The following is a 20688-nucleotide window of genomic DNA, read 5'->3' on the forward strand; positions in this document are numbered from 1 at the left end:
CATTTTCCGCCGTAACAAGGGGCTGGATTCAGCTGCCTGGTGCCGGCTGAGCGGGGCGAGTTGCCAGAGTAACGCGGGCCTGGCGCACACGCGGGGGAGGGGGCCGCGGGGGGGCTCCAGGCTGCAGCCCCGGGCCCTGCAGCGGCCTCCCATCGGGCCCTCCCGACACCGCCGGTCCCCACCCCAGCTCCCCCCCACGATGGCCACCCCCTCCCCCGCCGCCAAGCCCCAACTCCCAGCCTCTCCAAGGCTCCCCCCGCAGCTTGAACTGAATTCATGAGACACACCTGGCACACTGACTCCGGGATGGACAGATCATGTGCCAGGCCCTCGGGCATCAGTCAGGAGTCAAACCAGACTGGTGGCTCAGGGTAGGCCCAGGAAGCGTCCCCGGTCCCAGGTGTGGCAGGTGCCAGACCCGGCACAACAGGCAGGCAGATTCATAAATTCTCTGAACAGGAGGTGGGCTTCTCTGAAGCTCCAGGAAAGGTTGGAGAGGAATTCAGAGCCAGATAACCGGGAGTGCCACATCTAATTTCCTTAGATGGAGGACCAAAGGAGAAAGTTCCAAAAGTGCTTAGGTCTGCTAAGCTGAGAGAGGGAGCCAACTGGATGGGGAACAAAACCCACCCAGCCCCTTTTCCCACAGGATAGCTGCTGTTGCTCCCTGCCAGCTGCTGGCCTAGCTTTTGGCCTAAGACTGAACTGCGTTTGGGGTCCTCAAGTTTTTAATTTTTTTTTTAAGGTTTGTATTTATTTATTCATAGAGACACAGAGAGAGAGAGGCACAGACACACACAGGCAGAGGGAGAAGCAAGCTCCATGCAGAGAGCCTGGCGTGAGACTGGATCCTGGGTCTCCAAGATCATGCCCTGGGCTGCAGGCGGCGCTAAACCGCTGCGCCACTGGGGCTGCCCTCCTCAAGTTTTTAAACATTCACATTTTTCTCCAGAAAGTTACAGTTGCCACCCACCGTGCTTTCTTCCCAAGAACCCAGAAATACAGGGATTGTCTTATCTCCTTTTTCACAAGCTTCTCTTTGGGCACCAGTTCTCCCAGCCCCCCAGGTGTTCTCTAAAGCCCAGAGAAGCCAGGGTGTCGGGGAGCTTGGAATTTGGAGATCCAAGACTAGGGGCTTCCCAACAGCTGCCTTGCCGATGGCCATATGCTAGTAACCTAGAAGAAGCTAGGTCCAAGCACAGTGCCTGCTGGCCAGGCAACCCCTAGGCCATACAAGAAAAGAGGCCAATCATGACACTGTCCATATGTCCAGTACAGAAAGAGTCTACTTCCTTTGTAAGAGACAAAGACGGGGTTTGCCTGGAGGGGACAGAGAGGTGGGAGCTGGGCCAGCTGGACCCCCGCCTGCATAAGTGATGTCTCAATAATCACATGCATCCCAGAGCTCGTGGTCAAAATGCATCCACTTCCTCCACACAGGGCCAGAATGGGGCCCAGGGCCATGATGACGATCCCCACTGCCACCAAGCAGGTGGACCACACGTGTCTGGGGACATGCTGCCCACCCTGGTCTCTCTGACCTGGCTCCTCCCTTCTTCATCCATGACACCCCCCATGTCTAAGCATCACTAAGTCCCGCTGATTCTATCTTCTAGAGTTTCTCAAGTTTGTACCCTGGCAGATCTCAGTTGAAGCCTACATTTCTCACAAAATCGGCCATAGCCTCATTTTTTCCACCTCCTATTACCCAGCCACCTACCACCACCGGAGGATCTCCACCTGTTCCCTTTTGTTTAAATCCTCCTGGTGTCCTTAGCCTGACATACAAGGCCCTTTGTGTCTGATCTCTGCCACTTCTCTGGCTTCTTCTCTCTCCCTCGTTCCAGCCTGCTTCCTGTTACCAAGACACAAATTCTCACTCAGTTCTGGGTATTTGTTGAAGCTCTTCCCTCAGCTTCATAACACCCTACCTCTGTTTCTTCCCTGGGCTGGCTCTTCTGCATCCTTCTGGACTCAGCTTGGGCATCACCTCCACCAGGAAGCCTTCCCTATTCCCTTCCAAGACTGAGTTTACCCCCTTAAACATACTCATCTGCTCACCTCCTAGACTGAGCTGCTTAGGAGCAAGGCCCGACTCCCTGCCGAATTTTCAACAAGGCCTTATTAGCAAGTGATCAAAAGTGATTTCAAGTCAGATATGGGTTTGATTCTCATCTCTTCCATCTGGGAAGGTCACTTCATTGCTCTGAATCAGAGCTTCCTTATTAAAACAGGTAACAATATTAAGATTCTTGGGGCTAAATGAATTAATATGTTTAAAGGCTTTAGCACGATGCCCACAAGGTAGGATAGTCTGTTCTAACTATTACTTATATTTCCCAGGCATCTAACATATCAGGAATGTCCCAACCACTTATCCATGCTTTCTGAGTAAGCGAATGCATGAAGGGAAGAACATGATGTGGCTCTGAGTCACCACACCTGGCCATTCTCCCCTAGATAGGCTTTGCTTTGCTTTGCTGGTAGCCCTTTTCATGTGGGTCCCCAAAACTGGTGACTAATTCACACTCCTAACACCGCACGTATGTAGTATAGTAGACAAGAGTCAAGTCCTGATACATGAATGGGTAAGAAGACAGGAAAGACAGGAAAGAAATACACATGAGGCTGAGAGTCTCTGGGCCATCCTGGGGCTTAGGGAGGGAAGAAGGAGCTGTAGGGATGGCCATGTTCTTCTGGAAGACAGAGTATCCTATGTAAAGGGGCCTCACCCATATCTCCTTGTCTTTGCTGTTTCCTGACCCCTGGGGAATACATGGCTGCCCCTCTGTGTGGTCCAGGAGATGTGGTCCAGGAGACCCTTTCTTTACACAAGACCCATGCACAGCATTTGCCTTTGCTGGGGCAGGGGATGCCCAGAACGAGCTGCCCCCTTCCTGTGTGGCTCTCAGCAGCAGAAGGAACTAATGGAAGGGTGCCCTGTCAGCAGCGCCACCTGCTTCCTCTGAGGCAGGAGGAGGGCGGGGGGCCTAGCTGGTGAGCTGGTGGGTGGGCAGGAAGGCCAAAGTAGGAAGGAAAGAAGAGAAGAAGGCTTGAAGCCCCCAGCAGGAGCAGGCTGGATGCAGATCTAGAACACAAAGCGGGAAGCCTCCATCAAAACCATCTGAACTTCAAAGTCTGCCAGACTGAGGACCTGCAGCAAGCAACCCTCTCCTGACTGCCTCTACCCCGCCCCCCCCAGGCCTGCTCCCCTTCCTGCTCCTGCTCCTGCTCCAAAGCCGCTGCAGCTGGGAGCCCTGTGCTCCGCCCACCCTCCCCCGAGACCACACACAGGGGGCTGGACAACTCCCTCCCTCCCTGGCTGTTTTGCATTTTAATTTCTCACCTTCCTAAACAGCCAAGATTTATGGCAGACTTGACAGAAATATTTAATTTTCCAAATGCCTATTATTCAAAGGCTGTGGAAATCTCCAGCCTTAACATTTCTGCATTAATATCTATCTAGCGCTGAGACCAAATAAAGATCTTCCCAGAGGCGGGGAAGAGGGGAGGGAAGAGGAGGAGGAAATCCTGGGCAGAAAGGAATGGCCTCTAGAAACCCGTCCCCCGCCCGCCGCGCCCCCCCCCCCCATGAAGCTCCTACCATCTCCGCCACTCTTCCACCAAATCAAACACTGAGGCTCTTTTATCATCGTTATTAACATCCCAGTGCTCATTATTTGCCAGGTATGTGCTAAGCAATTGTAACTGCCATCTTATTTAATTTACAACTCTAGGAGGTAGTCACTGTAATTATCCCGTTTCTGAGACAAGGAAACTGAGGCACAGCAATCTAAAATCACCCAACCAGTAAAGGGAAAGGCAGAAATGACAGCCCCAATTTTACTGTCTTACCCACTATCATACTGTCTCTTTGGTATACCTGAAAGAAATACTCTCTTGCTTTCTAGCGGTACAACTATGATACATTCAGTTTCATTCCCTATCTCATTAAGTCGATTCATTGATAAATTCAGTGTGTACATATGTGTGAGGTCCCTGCCTTGCTGTGGAAAGAGCTTAACAAATGTGAGGCGAGGTCCCTTGTCTACCACGATCTGAAAAATCTATCTGGAACACTGGTCGTAATTGATCATTGTACAATCTGTACAAATATCAAATCATTATGTCATACACCTGAAACTAATACGTGGTGTGTCAATTATATCTCAATAAATTAAACAAATTCAAAACAGGGCATATAGGCAAACAAATGCAGCATCAGTACAAGGTAGTATAACACCACCTACCCAGGGGACACAACCCTACTGAGATAAAAGAAGAAACAACAGGGATGTCTGGGTGGCTCAGAGAGTTAAGCATCCAACTGCTGGTTTCAGCTCAGGTCATGATCTCAGGGTCATGAGACTGTGCCCTGTGTCAGGCTCTGGACTGGACATGGAACCTGCCTGAGAATGTCTCTTTCCCATTGTCCCTCCCTCCGACCCCCCATAACTCCCTCTGTTGCAAGTTCTCTCTTAAAAAAAACTCAGAATAAGCAAGAGAGACACTTCCAGACTCCATTCCATGCCTGATGCTGATGGAGTTTATTTACTCTAAATGCAAAGCAGAAGAGAGGCAGGCAGGCTGGCAAAAGCAACAAGAAGCAACTGAGTAAGCAGGAGAGAGGTGAAAATCCTCAGATGGATAAACAAGCCAAGAAGCCAGCAATTTGGGGCCACTTGGTATGGGACACAGAATATCCAGGTAGTAGCTCATGACCCAGTAGTAACAATGACCCAGAGTAATGAGAACGATCATCAAATCGTGCTCTGTGTAGACCGTTTAAGAGAGATGCATATTATATATGCATAGTATATATAATGCATATATTAAATATAATGCATATATTATATATGCATTATATAGTATATAATGGATACTTATGTCCATTGGGATGGAAATATTTAAAGTGGCCATAATATATATATTTTTTAATGTTGGTGCTTAAAGAGGTGAGTTACATCCCGTAACTCATTCTGTACTTTGGCACCACAGCCAGTCAGAACTGGAAGCTCCCAGTGGGCAGAAAGGTTCTAGCTGGCTGGCCCTCTCTGCTGAGGGCCCAGCACCGGGAAGCACCCAGCAAAAGATGACCGACCTTCACAGGAGTGCTGGTGCCCACGTGCCTCAGGCGTGCATCGCTGGGAAAAGAGAGGGAGCAGGGGATCCCCTCCACCACCAATCCTCGGGAGCCCAGGACCTAACTTTCCTATCTCCCAGGAGGCCAGGCTTACAGAATTGTCATGAAGGGGCTCTCTGTCATCCCACAGGAGTCACCACTCCCAGACTTCTCTAGAAGGAGTCCCAACCTAAGTTGTCGGCAGGTAAGAGAGGACGTGTCTCTGCCTCTCTTTGCCTGCTGCTAAAAGGCTCTGGTCAACTGCTGCCTGGAAAGGTAACAGAAAGAAAGCCGAACAACAAAGCAAAAAGGTGAGGGTCATCAGTATCACCGTAGTGAGGCCCTATGGAGGCTCTCAGAGGTCTTTGCAAAACCAACAACTTGCAGGTGATGAGCCCAAGCAAGAAAAAATATAAGATGCAAGAGAGGCACCAACGTACAGAACCCGTACCATGTCTGGAAGGTGACAGCTTCTGCTTGCTTTCTTTCTGTGTCAACAGAAAATGTCCCCTGAAGCCATCTCCCGCCCCTCTACCAACGACATACTTTAACCTGTCATGTGTATAGCACCTACTCACTTATTAATTTTCTATCATTCACGTGGTGTGCAGATACTGCCGAGCCAGCATGACTGAACCAAAAACATCCATGGGGTTTTGAACTTCCTTGGTATGGGCGAAGGGAGCTGACATTCGTAGAGCACTTGCTATCATACAGACACTTCATGGAGGCTCATCTCATTTAACCTCCTAACGGCCCTCGAAGGTAGACATTATTCCCTTTCACACCCAAAAAAACTGCATCTCAGAGAGGTTAAGCAACTTGTTCAGAGTGGCACAGCGAGGAAGCATCAAAGCAGGGGTTCTGACCCTGACTCTCAAGCATCAGCAGAGCCTTCTCAGCAAAAAGAGCAGAGCAAAGGCTCTCAGGTCACACATCTAGAGGAAAGGGAGACCCCTCTCACTTCACATGAGAATGTTCTTCCTTTCCGGCCTAAGCTTGTCTGACATTTCAGGGGCTGACTTTCGTGATAAATGGGCTCAGGGCACACACGAGATGTAATATGTCTTGATTTAGTGAAGCGCTTGATAGGTCGTCTGATGAAATTTTACTTGCAGAATTAATTCAGATTGTCTTGGCTGGGTGCTCCCGTCACCCAGACGGTGGAGAGGCTGGGAAACTGTAAACAAGTGGTCGAGAGAAAAGGCTGGGAGGGCAGGCGGGTGTGCAGCACCAGAGGCAGGCGACTCCAGCAGCAGGGCAGACGTACTGCTGTCTCTCCCCCAACGCAAGGACAGGAGCCTGGGACAAGAAGCCTGCAGGTGGATGGAAGAGGAGCACGCTGAACACGACAGGCCCTGGCCAGGGAAGACGGTTCTCCCTTGATGAGAAGGTGCCGGCCAATGGCAGAGGGCCAGAGAGGAGCAAAATGACCCTGGGGGGCTCCTGCCATCCAAGATTCTCTGCAGCCATCACCTGGGGCCCAGAAATTCACTGGTGAAGCCACAGGAGGAAACATGCAGCCTCAGATGCTGTCACTGGGCAGCTCCAAGAAGCAACCACCTGCATGAGAGTCAGGGTGACTTAAGCCTATCAGGCCAATGTGGCTAGAGGTGGGTGCCTCTCGTGGGCAGGAGGCACCCAGATGGGTCAGCTCAAGGTGGGATGTCAGTTCACCCCAGGAAGGGGAGGCTGGAGGCCCAGGAGGGAAGGCTGGCGAGATGCTGGGGGGAGAGAGTGACTAATGAGGAGGAATCCGAGGCCTGGTGCGCCGAGTCGAGCTAAGCTGACACAGGGGCAGGAACGTGACCGCCACTCACAATTAAGGAAGGAGCGCAGAAGAGATGAATTACTGCAGTTATGAGCTTGTGGAGCACAGTTAAAAAAAAAAAAAAGTGATCTCCCGTCCTCTTGTGTGTGTACACAGCAGGGGAGACGAGGGCAGGCGGTGAGCCCATTCCCAAGACGGACGTCACCCAGGATGTTGGGGAGGTAAGCAGGAGCCTGGGGACAAAAGGAAACCAGGCAGATCCAAAAGAAAGCAGGAAACCTTGACACACACACCCCTGCCTCTCTGAGGAGTTGGCAGGAGGTAAGTGGAATCCATGGGGTTGGAGGGCTGGAGGGGCAGGTGCTGCCTCTGGGTTATCCTGGCAAAGTGACTCGAGCTGACTTGCAGTTTAAAAGCTTCACTCTGGGGGTGCCTGGGTGGCTCGGTGGTTGAGCGTCTGCCTTTGGCTCAAGTCGTGATCCCGGGGTCCTGGAATCAAGTCCCACATCGGGCTCCCTGCATGAAGCCTGCGTCTCCCTCTGCCTGTGTCTCTGCCTCTCTCTGTGTGTCTCTTGTGGGCAAATAAATGAAATCTAAAACCGAATTAGAATAAAAGCTTCACTCTGTCTCTGGGCGGTGGGGAGGGGTGGGGGAGAGAGGCAGGGACGTAGAGATGGGCAGCAGTGGGACTAGGGTGGTGGTAGCTAGTGGAAGGGGCTGGATGTGGGGTACGTTCTGAGGAGGGAGCAAACGGGAACTGAATAGGGGTATGGGGTGAAGAAAGGACTCACGAATGAATGAATGCCCCAGCCTGACTGCATTCTGTGCAGGAACCTTCCTCACCCGGGGTAACCCCCACCCCTGCCCGTCCTCTCCTCGGTGTAAACCTTGACCTGTAACCTGCCCCTTCCCTTCCGACTATCTGATCCCTGGCTTTGATCCAAGTTTAACACCCGTCTGCGGGCTCGCTTAGAAACCTAAACCCCCACCCGAAAACGTGTAAGAGCCGGTTTCAAGTAGCCAACAGCCAATTTGTAAATAAACCACTAGAAATACGACCTGTACATAAATAGGCAGTGCCTGTATAAACGCTGTCATTGCCCAAATCGTCAAATCCAAGGCAAAGCAATTTCTGTTGCCCCTGAGACTAACGGCCTCAGCCTGGCCATGATTCTCAGTGGGCAGGGGCATCAGTAACGGTGACGGTGGGAATAAGCCCCAAGGCCTCTAGAGATGACAGAGTGGCTGGGGACAGACATAAAAGGAACTTGCATCCCTTGTGCCACTCACAGCTCTCCTGGGAGGTGAAAGAACCTTAGGTGGAGGGCAAACCTCTCTGCCCCACCTCCTCCCCCCCTTCCCATCAAGACACTGGATGCTTCCCAATGCTACCTGCCTAGAGATGGGTAGGTCAGGAAAGGCTGGTGGACCGGGAGAGAGAAGGATGCCCACTGTGTGCATCTGGCAGGAGCCTCCGCCCCACTGTGAGCTCTGCTGAGGGAAGATGAGATAGTCCGTGAGTGCTGGCGAGGCTCGCCGAGCACACAGCAGACCCGGTCGAAAGCTTCCTTAGCAACCTCGGTGCAGATCAGACTTGGGGAAACAAAAGGCGGACCTGTGAGTGCTGTGTCAGCTCCAGAGATGCTTCTCCACTTCTCATCTGGCCCCGCCGCCCCACTGGGGCTTCTGGTTCACCACTCGGTACTGAGAGCTCCCAGAAAAAATGAATAAACAGGAAGCCATGAGCTGGGCTCCCCACTCAAAATCCCAGCCTGCGGAAAACACCGAAACGTCGTGCTTTCCAGGGTTTCACATCTCCGTTTGCAGGAGCCAAGCATGAAGTCATGGCAAGGACAGGTAGGTAACACGGAGACACCTGCGCTTTGTGGGCCAAGTGTGCATCAGCGTGTGGTATGGGGCTGCAGAGAACCTTCCAGCAGGAGCAACCCCTGACCCGGTGGGCTTCGGTGGCCCACCCTTCCACAATGCTGGCCTTGCAGTGTGGCTGCCGTCTCCCCACCCCACCTCCAGTACTGCCCTAACCACACCCTCAAGCTGAGCACATCCCTCATCTGGCAAGAGATCAAAAGATGCACAGGAAGGGGGGGGGTCTCTCCAACCAAGCCCCTCCCAGGAGCCGGGAAAGGAAGAGGGACCCCAAGCTCCCCCTTGACTCCATGCCGCACACCAGCTTGGAGAAACTGTGAGAAACAAAAAACTTAGGGGAGGCAGCCGCCCTCGCAGAGGTCACAAGGCTGAGAGATACGGTCTTCCCAGGCGGAGACCTGACCGCCACCCTGACACAAAAAGAGAGCCCAGAACACACTGGGAGGTGCAAAGGCTTTCATGGCAAAGAATAATGAATTGCCCCTGCCAAGCCTCCGGGGCTGTTGCAGAGCACACACTGTCCCTGCCAGTGAGATCCTGCGCTCACACCCATGGAATCCACGGATATTTTTGCTGGCCCCGGCCAGGCCTCACCCGAGTTTTTTAACAGCAGACATTCATCCAGCTGTCTTGCATTCATGGAGCCTTATGGGTGCCAACAGCATGGGGCAGGTGTGGGGGGGTAGTGCCAGGGGGGAACCTACAACATTCCCTTTCATGTAAGTGCCCCCACATCCAGCCCTGCTGTCAGCACCTCCCTCCAAAGTGTATTCTTGGGTTTTTAGCCTGACCTTGACCTTGGGGCCTGGAACCCCCCCCTTCCCTCCCTCCACCCCTCCCCTACTCTGCGAGGTAGGTTCAGAGCACACAATCTACTTCAGTACAGGGTGGGGGGTGGGTGGTGGTGAGAAATCTGGGGGCACAGGAGACACATGGGTGGGCGATGAGCAGCTACTCGGCTGGTTCAGCTTCGGCAGCGCCAGTCCTCACTCCCGGCCTGTTCTCTGACCCCTTTTAACTCCCCCCACCTTTCCAAGGCCCAGAGGGTTCACTCACTCACAGCTCCAGGCCCGGAGGAAGCCAAGTGCTGTTTTCTGGTTCCAAATATAACCCCCGAGTTCAAATTGTAACTTCTTTTTCCTACAGCTTCTTGGAAAATTAACCGATTTCTCATTTCTCCAGACCGGGTCCAGTTCTCTCCTTTTCTAACGCGGTCGATCCTCTGACCCTACTCACTGTTTCCCCGCCTCCCCCCTTCCCGTCCTCACTCTGGCCAGCCCCTGCGGCCTCGCCTCTGAAAACCTCGCCTGGTCGGGGTGGCCTCCAGATGAACAGTTCCAGCCTCCGGGACTGCCTGGAAGCAGGCCACACAGCCGGGCCCAGCTTCTCCTCCCTCCTGGTCTGCATGGCACCACCTCGCCTGGTTTGCCCTCCCTCCGTCTCCCCAGAAGGCTCCCCAATCACCCCTTAAGTGCTGATTTTCCAGCTTTGGTCACTGGCCCTCTTCCTCCTCACTGCACACTCGCCCATGGCGATCTGTCTAAACCCTCACCACGGCCCGTTAGCTCATGACCCCAAACCAGCATGTTCTGCATCTCTTCCATCTAGACAGTTTTGGGGATACGCCTAATTATAGCTCACTCGAATCTGCCCCTTGCAGGGCACCTGGGTGGGTCGGTTGGTTGGGTGTCTGCCTCCGGCTCGGGTCATGATCCTGGAGTGTGGGGATCGAGCCCCAAGTCGAGCTCTCTTCTGGGGGGGAGGCCTGCTTCCCCCGCTGACCTTCCCCCCTCTTGTGTTCCCTCTTTCTCTCAAATAAATAAAAATGAAATCTTAAAAAAAAAATCTGTCCCCTGCAAATCACTCCTAATCCCTCGCACCTTCCTCCTTACCTCTTCTCACCTGGCGAAATCCCCAGTCCACGCGCACCCACCTATGCATCTTCTCCACGCCTGCACCTCAGCACCTGAGTGTTTCCAGACAGACCCACGCAGCCAGCTGACGGCTTGCACTTTAGTTTATAACCATAGGCTTCCAACAGGCACTCATCACTGCCCTGTGATCCCTACACACACACACACACCCCACAGATCTCTGGTAAACTGACCCCAACTCCCTCAGGCTGGCATCTCACTTGTAGCTCATGCCTTTGCCCCAAAGTCCACAGGGGGAACTAGTAAACAGGAACCCCCTAAACTTCCCACCAGCTCACCTACAGCTTGCCTCCGTCTGCTGACACCTTCTCTGTCATCCGTCCGACTTTACTCCTATCAGACGCCAAACCATTTGTTCCCCAACCGCTCACTCTCTCAAGGCCTTCATTCTGGAAGCCACCCCCTCTCCCCTATTATCAGTTTGGTCCCCATAGCCCATGTCATTCCCATCACTGTACGTGTGTGCTCGGCCATCTGTGGTCTTTAAACATAAAATGTGCTCCCTGGAGCCTTGGTTCTCCCCCACCAGCCACTGCTCAGGTCCCTGCACCTGCTCACAGGGCCCCTCAAAGCCCTTCCAGTGCTCGCTTCCCCGGCCCCATCCTCCTGTCCACTCTGCAGTGGCTCGGGTCTGGTGCCCTAGAGCCCCCCATCTGCATGAAACAGACGCATCTACACTCATCTCCTGTGTGACCCCCACAGCACCAGGGATGCAGCGGACCTCTCCCTCCTCTCCCCCTTCTCGGCCTCCTGGCTCTCCGGCCACGACTTCTCATGTCCATGCCCATCTCTCCACCTCGTCCTGGCTCTCCTACCCCAGGGCTCTGTCCTCACCCCTCTTCTGCTCCTCAATATTTCTGTTCTCTCCCCACATTACTGTCTTTCCTCTTAATCACTGGTGTCTCCCCAACCCCGACCTCTAGCCTGGGCAAGAGACCCATATCCAACCACTGACTCTCTATCTCTATACTCACTTGTGTAATCTTAAATGTATCTTAAATCTTCAATGCATCTTAAATGTAACTTGCTCAAAAGAGAACCTCCAGCCCCTTGCATCCAAGACATGCCCTCCTCAAACCCTGCAGCTGTCCAGGGTTACGCAGCAGCCCCGTCCACCTCCCAGGGCCCCCGATCCTTCCAGACCACCAATGGCAGTCCAGTGGACTCTGCCAGCTCGCACCACAACTCCTGGCATTTGCCCAATTCTGGTATGACCAATCCTCATGTTTAAGCCTCTTCTCTCGCCTCCTGAGTGGTCTCTGGCTCCTACTCTTGCCCCATTCACAGTCCCTTCTCCCCACGGCTGCCAGAGTGATGTTCTTAAAATATAAAGCAGATCCCGTCACCCCTCAGCTCAAAATCCTTTAGCAGCTTTCATTGCACTGAGAACCAAATCCATGCAAGTGACAGAAAACCCAACTCAGGGCCCCTGGGGGGCCCAGACGGTGGAGCATCTGCCTTCAGCTCAGGTCATGATCTCAGGGGCCTGGGATCGAGCCCCACATCAGGCTCCCTACTCAGCAGGGAATCTGTTTCTCTCTGCCTCCCTCCAATTCCTGCACGCTGTCTCTCTAGCTCAAATAAATAAAATATAAAAAAAGAAAAAAAAGAAAAGAAAACCCAACTCAAACTGGCTTAAATGATAAGAGCTAATGCACTGATAGCGAAATGGCCCGAGCTGTTCGGAGCTCAGCTCTTCATACCTCCATGTCCGGGGGTGTCTCTTCCAAATAGCACAGTTGTCCCAGGAGCAGCAGCCTGGGCAGCCGGAGGGAGCCCTGAGGGGCTCACTTCCCAGAGGCCTGCCTCTCCGGCTCCTGCTCTGCACCCCAGCTCCACCCGCTGCCCCATGCCACCCCTCCTCAGCCTCGGCTCTTTCTGGTCCCAGGCTCCTGGTGTGAGCTGAGCCGCATGTCGGGGGCATGTCCCCTTTCCAAGCTCAGGGCCAGGATGCTGGCTGTGCCTCCCCTTCTCTCCTTCTCTGTGTCCTTTTAAAGGAAAGAGCCCTTTCAACAGGTGTTCCTGCGGCTCCCCATGAAAGGATCATTCTCTCTTTGCTACACTCTGTCTGTCCACAATTGCCATCTAAAGGGACCCCATGGGGGCATGTGTCTTCTGCGAGAACTGGCCAGGAAACAGAGCAGCCTTCCGAGCCCCCGGGTCCCACAGCTGACTGCGATGATGAAGTAGGAAGGAGGGAAGACCTGGCCACATACCAGACCACGTACTGGACCATGTCCAGTGCCTGGGCCTGCCTCGGACTGTGCACCCATCTGAGCAGCACTGTGTGGTGCAGGCTCCCAGGCCCCTCCTGGGCAAGAGCACCCTTTCTTCCCTGCAAATCCTGCCACCTCTGCCGAGTGACTTTGATGAAGCTCAGCCTCTCAGGGCTTCTGTGTCCTGTCTGTAAAACGAAGGTGTTGGAGAGGGACCTCAGGGCCTCTTCTGGCTCTAACACGCGATGCTTCTCTAACATACGATGCTCCTCTAACACTTGACACTTCTCTAATACACGATGCTTTTCTAACACTTCACTGGCCTAGAATGTTACTTTGGAGTTGTGCTTCCATACAAAACATCTGGCCCCAGAGAAGTTTGCTGACAACATAAGGGGTCTAGGGGCTGGAGTTAGGTGGCCCAGGTATGTGTCTCTGCTCTAGGGTGTTTGCTCCAGAGACCCTCCTCTCCCCACCTGTGGATCCTCCATGCTGCCACCAGAGTGCTCTTCCCAAAACACCAACAGGATCGTGTCATTTCCCTCAGACCCCAGTGCCTAGAAGAGAATATCTAAACCTCCAGAGAGGCAATCAGGAACCTAGTCGCCTCTAGCTGCTTCTCTCTGCCTCCCGTGAGCCTGATGTCCAGCCCAGTGAGGGCCCTTCTCTGACCACCTCTCCTATTTCCACGCCGCTGTGCCTTGGCTCAGATGTTCCCTCTGCTTGGAATCCCTCCCTGGCTTTCGTGTCCTGTGGCCCCACCCTGTGCAATTCTACCTAAGAATCAAGGCTCTGCTTCAATATCCTCCGAGCACCCTCGCCGACCCCAGAACTGAAGGCCCATGACCCAGGCATCCATGCCCCGGTTCTCTACACCCCTACCATAGCCAGCACCTGTAACATGGCGCCATGCCCATCTTGACTCCTCAGGGCACTCCTGGGTGCTGGCAGGGCAGGGGGGGAGGGCAGGCCTTGAGGTCTGGCAGGCTCGTGTTACCAGCAGGCTGCCTTGCCTACCGGCACCAGGTAATGGGTGAGGGCTCAGGTGAAGACTCTCAGCTGGATGCCCACACGCCTCCCCGGCGTCTCCCCCTGTGCACAGCAGGCCCCTCTGCGTGCTCCCACAGGAACGCTCAGGAGTCCCCCTGACATCAGGCCAAGCAGCCTGCTCACCCTGGCAGGCGCCCAGCAGCAGTGTGCTGCACACTCCCCTTGCACCCAGCACATTTATCCCGCTAATGAGAAGTTTCTTAAAGCTCTAACAAGGCTCTTTCCACTGAGCAGGTTCAGTAACAGATTCTTATAAAAAATAAATTCGGCGCATTAGTGGACCCACAGGGAGGAGCCTGGAATTTACCAAATACTGGCAGTTGCTGTCTTTTAATTAAAAAATAATGATGAAAAAAAAAAATAATGATGAGCTCATGTAATTTCTGGTCTCTTCCTAAGACAGATTTTTCTGATTTTCCAAGTAGAAAACCTGCATGTTTTTGTTAGGACAGAAGCCATCTGAGTGGCTGGAAACAGGAAGTCTTCCCAGTTAGGTCTCACCAGCTCCAACCCCCAGTTCTCTCGTTACTGCCTTGAGAGTGTGTGGGAGACCTCAGGCCGCTGCGACCCGATTCTGAGTGAGCCCCGCTCCACTTCACCACATTCACCTGTCTGTTCCTCCAGCCGTGCAGCCACCTGCTGAGGTCACTGTGTGCTGGGAGCTAGACCCGCGGAGATGCCGGAGATGCGGGGGCGAGGTCACTGACCTCCGGGAGCCTCCAGTCTAGCTGGAAAGAGAGATGTCAAAACAAACTAGCACAGAGGCTAAAGGCCACAGTGGAGGTGCCCCTAGGGTGCCGTGGGGGCAAGAGGAGATGAGTGTTTCTAGGGAAGGCTTTCAGGTGAGGCTCTGTAGGGGGGACCACTATACCAACTGTGGAGGAGGAGAGGGAGGAGGAAAAGGAGAGGGAGGAGGAGGAGTGGAGGTGGGCAAAGAGAGGAGGGTGCTCAGTAGACCGGATGGCCACGCAAGGGCCTGAGGTGCACCAGACGCCAGCAATGCAGAGGGAAAGCTGCCAGAGTCCAGGAGGCAGGGTGGCAGGGAGGTTCCCGGGACTCTGCACGCTGGAGCTTCAGCGTGATATGGATGGTCAGGTGATACGAAAGCCCCTCGCCATGTGGAAGCTGTGCTCGGCTTCAGAACCTGAGATTAGAGATCGAAGTTGTATCTGGTTCTTCAAGCAAGAGTCTGAATCAACTTCTTGCATTTCCAAAATATATCCTGTCCATGGAGGCCTGAAGCTCGCCGCAAATCCATCCTTGGTCCTAGAAGCCCCGTGGTGGGGAGGGGATTCTAGAAGGTTATATTGCGGTGGGGGACGGTATCTGCGACTCAGGATGAGCACTGACACGTTAAAGCATTCAAGGCCCCAGGCCTCCCCATGCATCAAACGTGTGCATGCCAGAGACCCCTGCCTGACTCCCACGGGGACAGGCTGTGCCCAGCCCCCTCGGGGTGCTGGACTGCTGTCCAGGCTGCAGCCCGCCCCCCCTGCTCTTCTGAGTGGATCCCTGGGGAGAAGGAATGATGCTATTGGGACGACAGGTACAGAGGCCATACAGCCGCAGCCCGGCAGGAAGTGGGCAGGTGCAGTCCCCCAGGGAGTCCTTTGCCGTTCCAGAAGGAATCATTCATTCCCAACCGTCTGGTCTGGGCTCACACAGCTCACCCTGTCTCCACACCCTGGCCTCCTTAGAACACACCTCTGATCATTTCTCAGAACCAGATCTAGTTTTAGCGCATCATTCTCTCAAGGTGCAACCCTAAGAAATCCAGGAGCAAACTGGGGATGAATCCATTAAACTGAAATGGCTAAGCCAAAGCCATCAGGGGAGGAGGTTTTCAGTGAGGGCTCCTGCCTGTCTCCTCCCCACGCCGGTTCCTGGGGAGGACTCAGTGGGAAACAGGGAACTGCGGTGTCTCAGGGCCAACCCCTGGACGAACCCATGAAGATCGAGGCCTCTGGGTCCCTGGCTGCACCTTGGGGAGAGCCCGATGGTACCCAGGCCACACTGTGGGACACCTGAGCACAGCGGGAGGCCCACAGGTGACATGAGAAGCAGTCGCCCCCGAGCCACGCCCCTCGCTGAGGAGGGAAGGGTCCTGTTCCATCCCACGCTCATCACACAGCATCAACCGAGTGAACTGCTCATTATGAAGTGCAGCTCAGTGGTTCTCAATAACTCTTGCTCTGTCTTCATAAAGCCTGAGTTAGAGAACCTCTAGGTGTTGTTATCTAAAGATTCCTGAAACTGGTGGTCCCTACCGGGCAATTATAACCAAGATTTCTACAGTCCTGAGTAGTTAAAACCCAGTAAACAGCTTCAGCTCCTCCCTTTCAAGATTCATTGCTGTTGCTATTTCACATAAGAAAGAGTGAATTCAAAAAAAAAAAAAGAGGGAATTCAAGAGCGGGGACCCTGGAGCTGACTGCGTGTAACACAGTGTCCTCACTTCCCGGCTGTGTGACCTTTGCCAAGTTACTTAACCTCTCAGAATCTGCTTTCCTTGCATATAAAGAAGGGTTAATAGTAATAGTGTATTAGAGCCCTTCGAATGGTGCGTTCTACTCCACGGTAGGATGATGGATGACTCCGCACCCCCTTACATTTGCCTCCTTGTATTTTTAAACTGTCTTCAATGAGCATATATCATTTTATAATTAGAAAAAAAAAGTATCTTAGGAAAATAACCTGCAATTAAATTAACTTAATATAGTTTCAGCCAAAAGAACATTCCAAAGACTGGAGATAAGCTGGTCTTGAGTGAGCCGGGCTCCGCATCTGGGATGCCTCTGTAACACATAAAGGTGCTCTCAGTGCTCTGAGCAACAACCCCGGTGGTTTCCTCACAGCCCAGGCTGAGGGATTAGCTCAGCCTCCCCCAGCTCTGAGATGCCTCCCCCAACACAACCGTGGAGACGGCGATGCCCTGGCCTCACCACTGGACCACAGTGGCCGATTTCTGACCCTGCTGCTCACTGGCCATGTGCCCTGGGGAACTGTGCAAGCGCTCTGCCTCAGTTTCCCCACACACAAACAAGAGAACACGGGAACCGCCACCACCACCACATAGAGTTGCAGTGGCGATCAAATGCGACATGCCAGACACCATGTTTGACACCATCCTAGGAACTAACAAGCCTTGGGTCCTCCTCCCCCTCCGAGTCCTCCCCGCTCTCCTTTTTCCACTCCCTTGGTGACATTACCAAACGTGGTTTCCCTGATGACATGGAAGGTGACTGCCCCCAACCCCCCAGTGCAGCCCTGATCTCGCTCCCCTAACTCTAGGACCAGAGTTCTGATGGCCCACAGGATGTCCCCCATCCTTGTTGCCCTGGTGACTCAAACAGCCTGCTCTAACCCCGAGGAAGGAGCACTGGGGGAGGAGGAGGAGGGACACCACTTCCAAATAACAGCAGGCCTACACACTGTTCCAATTTCCAAGTTTAAAGCAAAGGGCATTTTTCCTGTCACCTACCCCTTGTGACCCTCATGGTTGAAGGGACTTAGTTCCATTTGCCACCCTGTATTGAAAGTCTACTCAAAAAGCTTATTCAGGGGCACCTGGGTGGCTCAGTGATTGAGGGTCTGCCTTCAGCCCAGGGCGTGATCCTGGGGTCCCGGATCAAGTCCCACATCAGGCTTCCTGCATGGAAGGGATCAAGTCCCACATCAGGTTTCCTGCTTCTCCCTCTGCCTGTGTCTCTGCCTCTCTGTGTGTCTCTCATGAATAAATAAAATCTTTGGGGAGCCCTGGTTGCTCAGCAGTTTAGCGCAGCCTTCAGCCCAGGGTGTGATCCTGGAGACCTGGGATCGAGTCCCACATCGGGCTCCCCGCAGGGAGCCTGCTTCTCCCTCTGCCTGTGTCTCTGCCTCTCTCTGTGTGTGTCTCTCATGAATAAATAAATAAAATCTTAAAAAAAAAAATAGAAGGTTTATTTGGAAGTGAATAGGACCGCTCCTGCCCTCCCAAAGTGCCTCCTCTTTTGGGGAACCAGACACAGTAATAAATAATATCAACACCCTGAGTGACCAGTGCTCCAGGAAAACCAGCTAAGGCTTCCTGGTGGCTCAAAGGAGGGGGCAGTGGGCTCTGCCCAGAGGGAACGGTCCAGCAAAGGCTTGAGCTGTGTCTTAGAGAGAGTAGGAGTTCGGTAGGCGGGGAAGGAGGCAAAGAGAGAGCAGCTCCAGCAAAGGCCTTGGAGCCTGAACTAGCATGGAACGTTCAAGAAATTATACCTAAATCCTGTGCCTAGGCCCAGGCCTAGGGGTGGGGGTGGATAAAATACGCCAGCACCATGGGCAGGGCAGATTGCGGAGGGTGTGACACAGCAGACAAGTGGTTCTTGGTATTGCTGAGGCTACAACCCTCCTGGAGAACCTGATGAGTGTTATCGAACTTGTACCCCACTCTGAACCCTCTCAGTGACCCCTACGTGGTTATAAACCTCACGTTATAAACCCCAGCTGAGGGCTACGGGCAACCCGGATGGCCCAGCGATTTAGCGCCACCCTCAGCCCAGGGCCTGATGCTGGAGACCCGGAATCAAGTCCCACATCAGGCTCCCTGCATGGAGCCTGATTCTCCCTCTGCCTGTGTCCCTCTCTCTCTCTCTGTCTCTCTCTCTCCCTCTCTCATGAATAAATAAATAAAATCTTTAAAAAATAAAACAATAAACCCCAGCTGAGTGTCTTCAGGAAGAAGCCCAGTCACTGGGCCACATCCTATGCTCAGAGCCTGCACTTGGTGGTCTGGGTTTTTCCCTCTAAAAACACCATGCCAGGCCTTGTCACGGTAAGGCTGCCCTGCTCTTTCTCGGCACGTTGCCCAGGCCTGTGGGACCACGGCGATCTCTCGCCAGAGGCCCAAAAGAGCCCCTGACAAACCCGCAGTCACCACCACTGACCCCGGGACGCAACGAGCCCGGGCCGGGCCAGCCCAGGCCCCTCTCCACTCGCATCCGCGTCCGCCCGACCCTATGCTGCTGCCAAACACTCCCTCCACCTGTGACAAAGTCAGAGCCGCAGAGACACTCAACTGCTTGTAAACGGCCTTTGAGGGCAACCTTGGAAGGACCCCAAAAGCCAAGTAGGTTAGAGCTTGGCGGGTCCCTCGACCTGGCTGCCCCCCTGCACCCTTCAAGCACTCCCCGGAACCAGCCCAGCACACACTCCATCTGCAGAGACCCACCATCTGGATCCCCGGGGAGGCGTCTGGCTTATGCGTTCAGCGACCCTGTCCAGCTGGGAGAAGCCGACATGGCTTTAAATATTTAACCACTTTAAATACGCTGGTAATGATAATAACTTTGCTGATGGCAGCTCAAATTAAGCTCCAGATCAAATAAGATTTGTGGGAACTAAAATCCTTCCAGTTAGGTCTCTGGCCAGCTTCCCTTACAGCAGATGGCCACCAGGGGCAGCTGTGCCTCCCAGGCAGAGCACTGGATTTGGAGTCCATCTGCAAAGAGGGGTGAACAGTACTCTTTCCTGTGGTGGTGTTGTAAAAAAGGAAAGGAGACTGTTTGCCAAACTGCCTTCTTTGGTGACCCATTATTAAGTGGATACAAAGGAAAAGGACCATTACCACTGATAGTTTAAGATGCTCACAGCTCATCCGCAGGGGTGCTCCTTGGGAAGTGCCAGACCTCTTACCCAGAACCTCTTCAAGACCACAGGGACACAAGGCCCAGGACTATCCCAGAGGCCCCCAAAAGCCACCCCAGGCCCAGCAAGGGGGCCACATTCTCCCCCCACAGGGAGATGGTCCCTCTGAGGGCACCCTCCCTTAGGCAGAGAGCCCCAAGTGCTAACCTGCTACTTTAGGTAGCCCTCCCCCAGCCAGAGCCTAAGATGAGCTCCCCTCACCTCATCTGGAAGTGGTGTTGGCCTTGGAGATCCCCACGGAGTTTGGGGGACAGGTAATCAGGGCTGCTTTTTGCTTTCTTTCATTTACTCAGAATTCCCCAGCCCGGAGACCAAGGAGAGAGGAACCGCTAACCTGGCCGCTGGCCCAGTGAGGACACTGGCCTTCCCTCTGACACTCACAGGAGGACCCCTCACCCATCCTGGGATGCACTCAGAGCCTTGAGTCCTGGCCTGGACTCAGCATTGTTGTCCTGTAGACTTCACTGATCAATGAACTGCACTGACTCACCAATGGAAGAAAAACCACCTTTATTCCCCTCTTGGCTTCCTGCGTCTCTGGGATGAGCTAGGTGATTGACCAGGTAGGCTGCCAGTTTAAAGGTCTCAGACAAGCAGCAAACTCCAGCACCTGGCCTATCTCCATACTTCAGGACGAGAAGGGGCCTGAGGCAGTCTGCCCGGCCAGCCCAAGGCAGCAAGGAAGCCAATGATAATGGCTAATGCAATACACACAATTTCATTACTAATGTGAAAATTGATTCTAACTCATGGAGAAAGAAAGGGAAAATATGCTTGGAATGTTAAGTCCCAAGGATTTGGAATGGCTGGATGCGCCTGCCCTTGGGGAGTGAGCCTTTTATGAGGTGGACCCCGTGGTGGGGAATCAGACCTCTGCCCAGGGTGGACTGGGGTGGGGGGTGGGGGTGCCACCTGGACACTGTCTAATTCCCTTACAAACAGCTGCCTGTGACCAACTGCTGGGCTCCATTCTTTCTTCCTAGGGAGGGACAACTCCAAAAACATGCCCTCTCCCCACTGACCTGGTGCCAAACCTGT

The 20688-nt window shown here is 53.6% G+C and overlaps 1 protein-coding gene across 2 annotated transcripts in view; it reads right to left on the reverse strand.

Annotated features, from left to right (window-relative positions):
• GRIK4 (glutamate ionotropic receptor kainate type subunit 4) overlaps window positions 1-20688 on the reverse strand; it is a 424573-nt gene that overhangs the window by 377383 nt on the left and 26502 nt on the right. The window lies entirely within an intron of this gene.

This window comes from Vulpes lagopus, chromosome 10 (assembly GCF_018345385.1).
Source record: "Vulpes lagopus strain Blue_001 chromosome 10, ASM1834538v1, whole genome shotgun sequence".
Taxonomy (NCBI): domain Eukaryota; kingdom Metazoa; phylum Chordata; class Mammalia; order Carnivora; family Canidae; genus Vulpes; species Vulpes lagopus.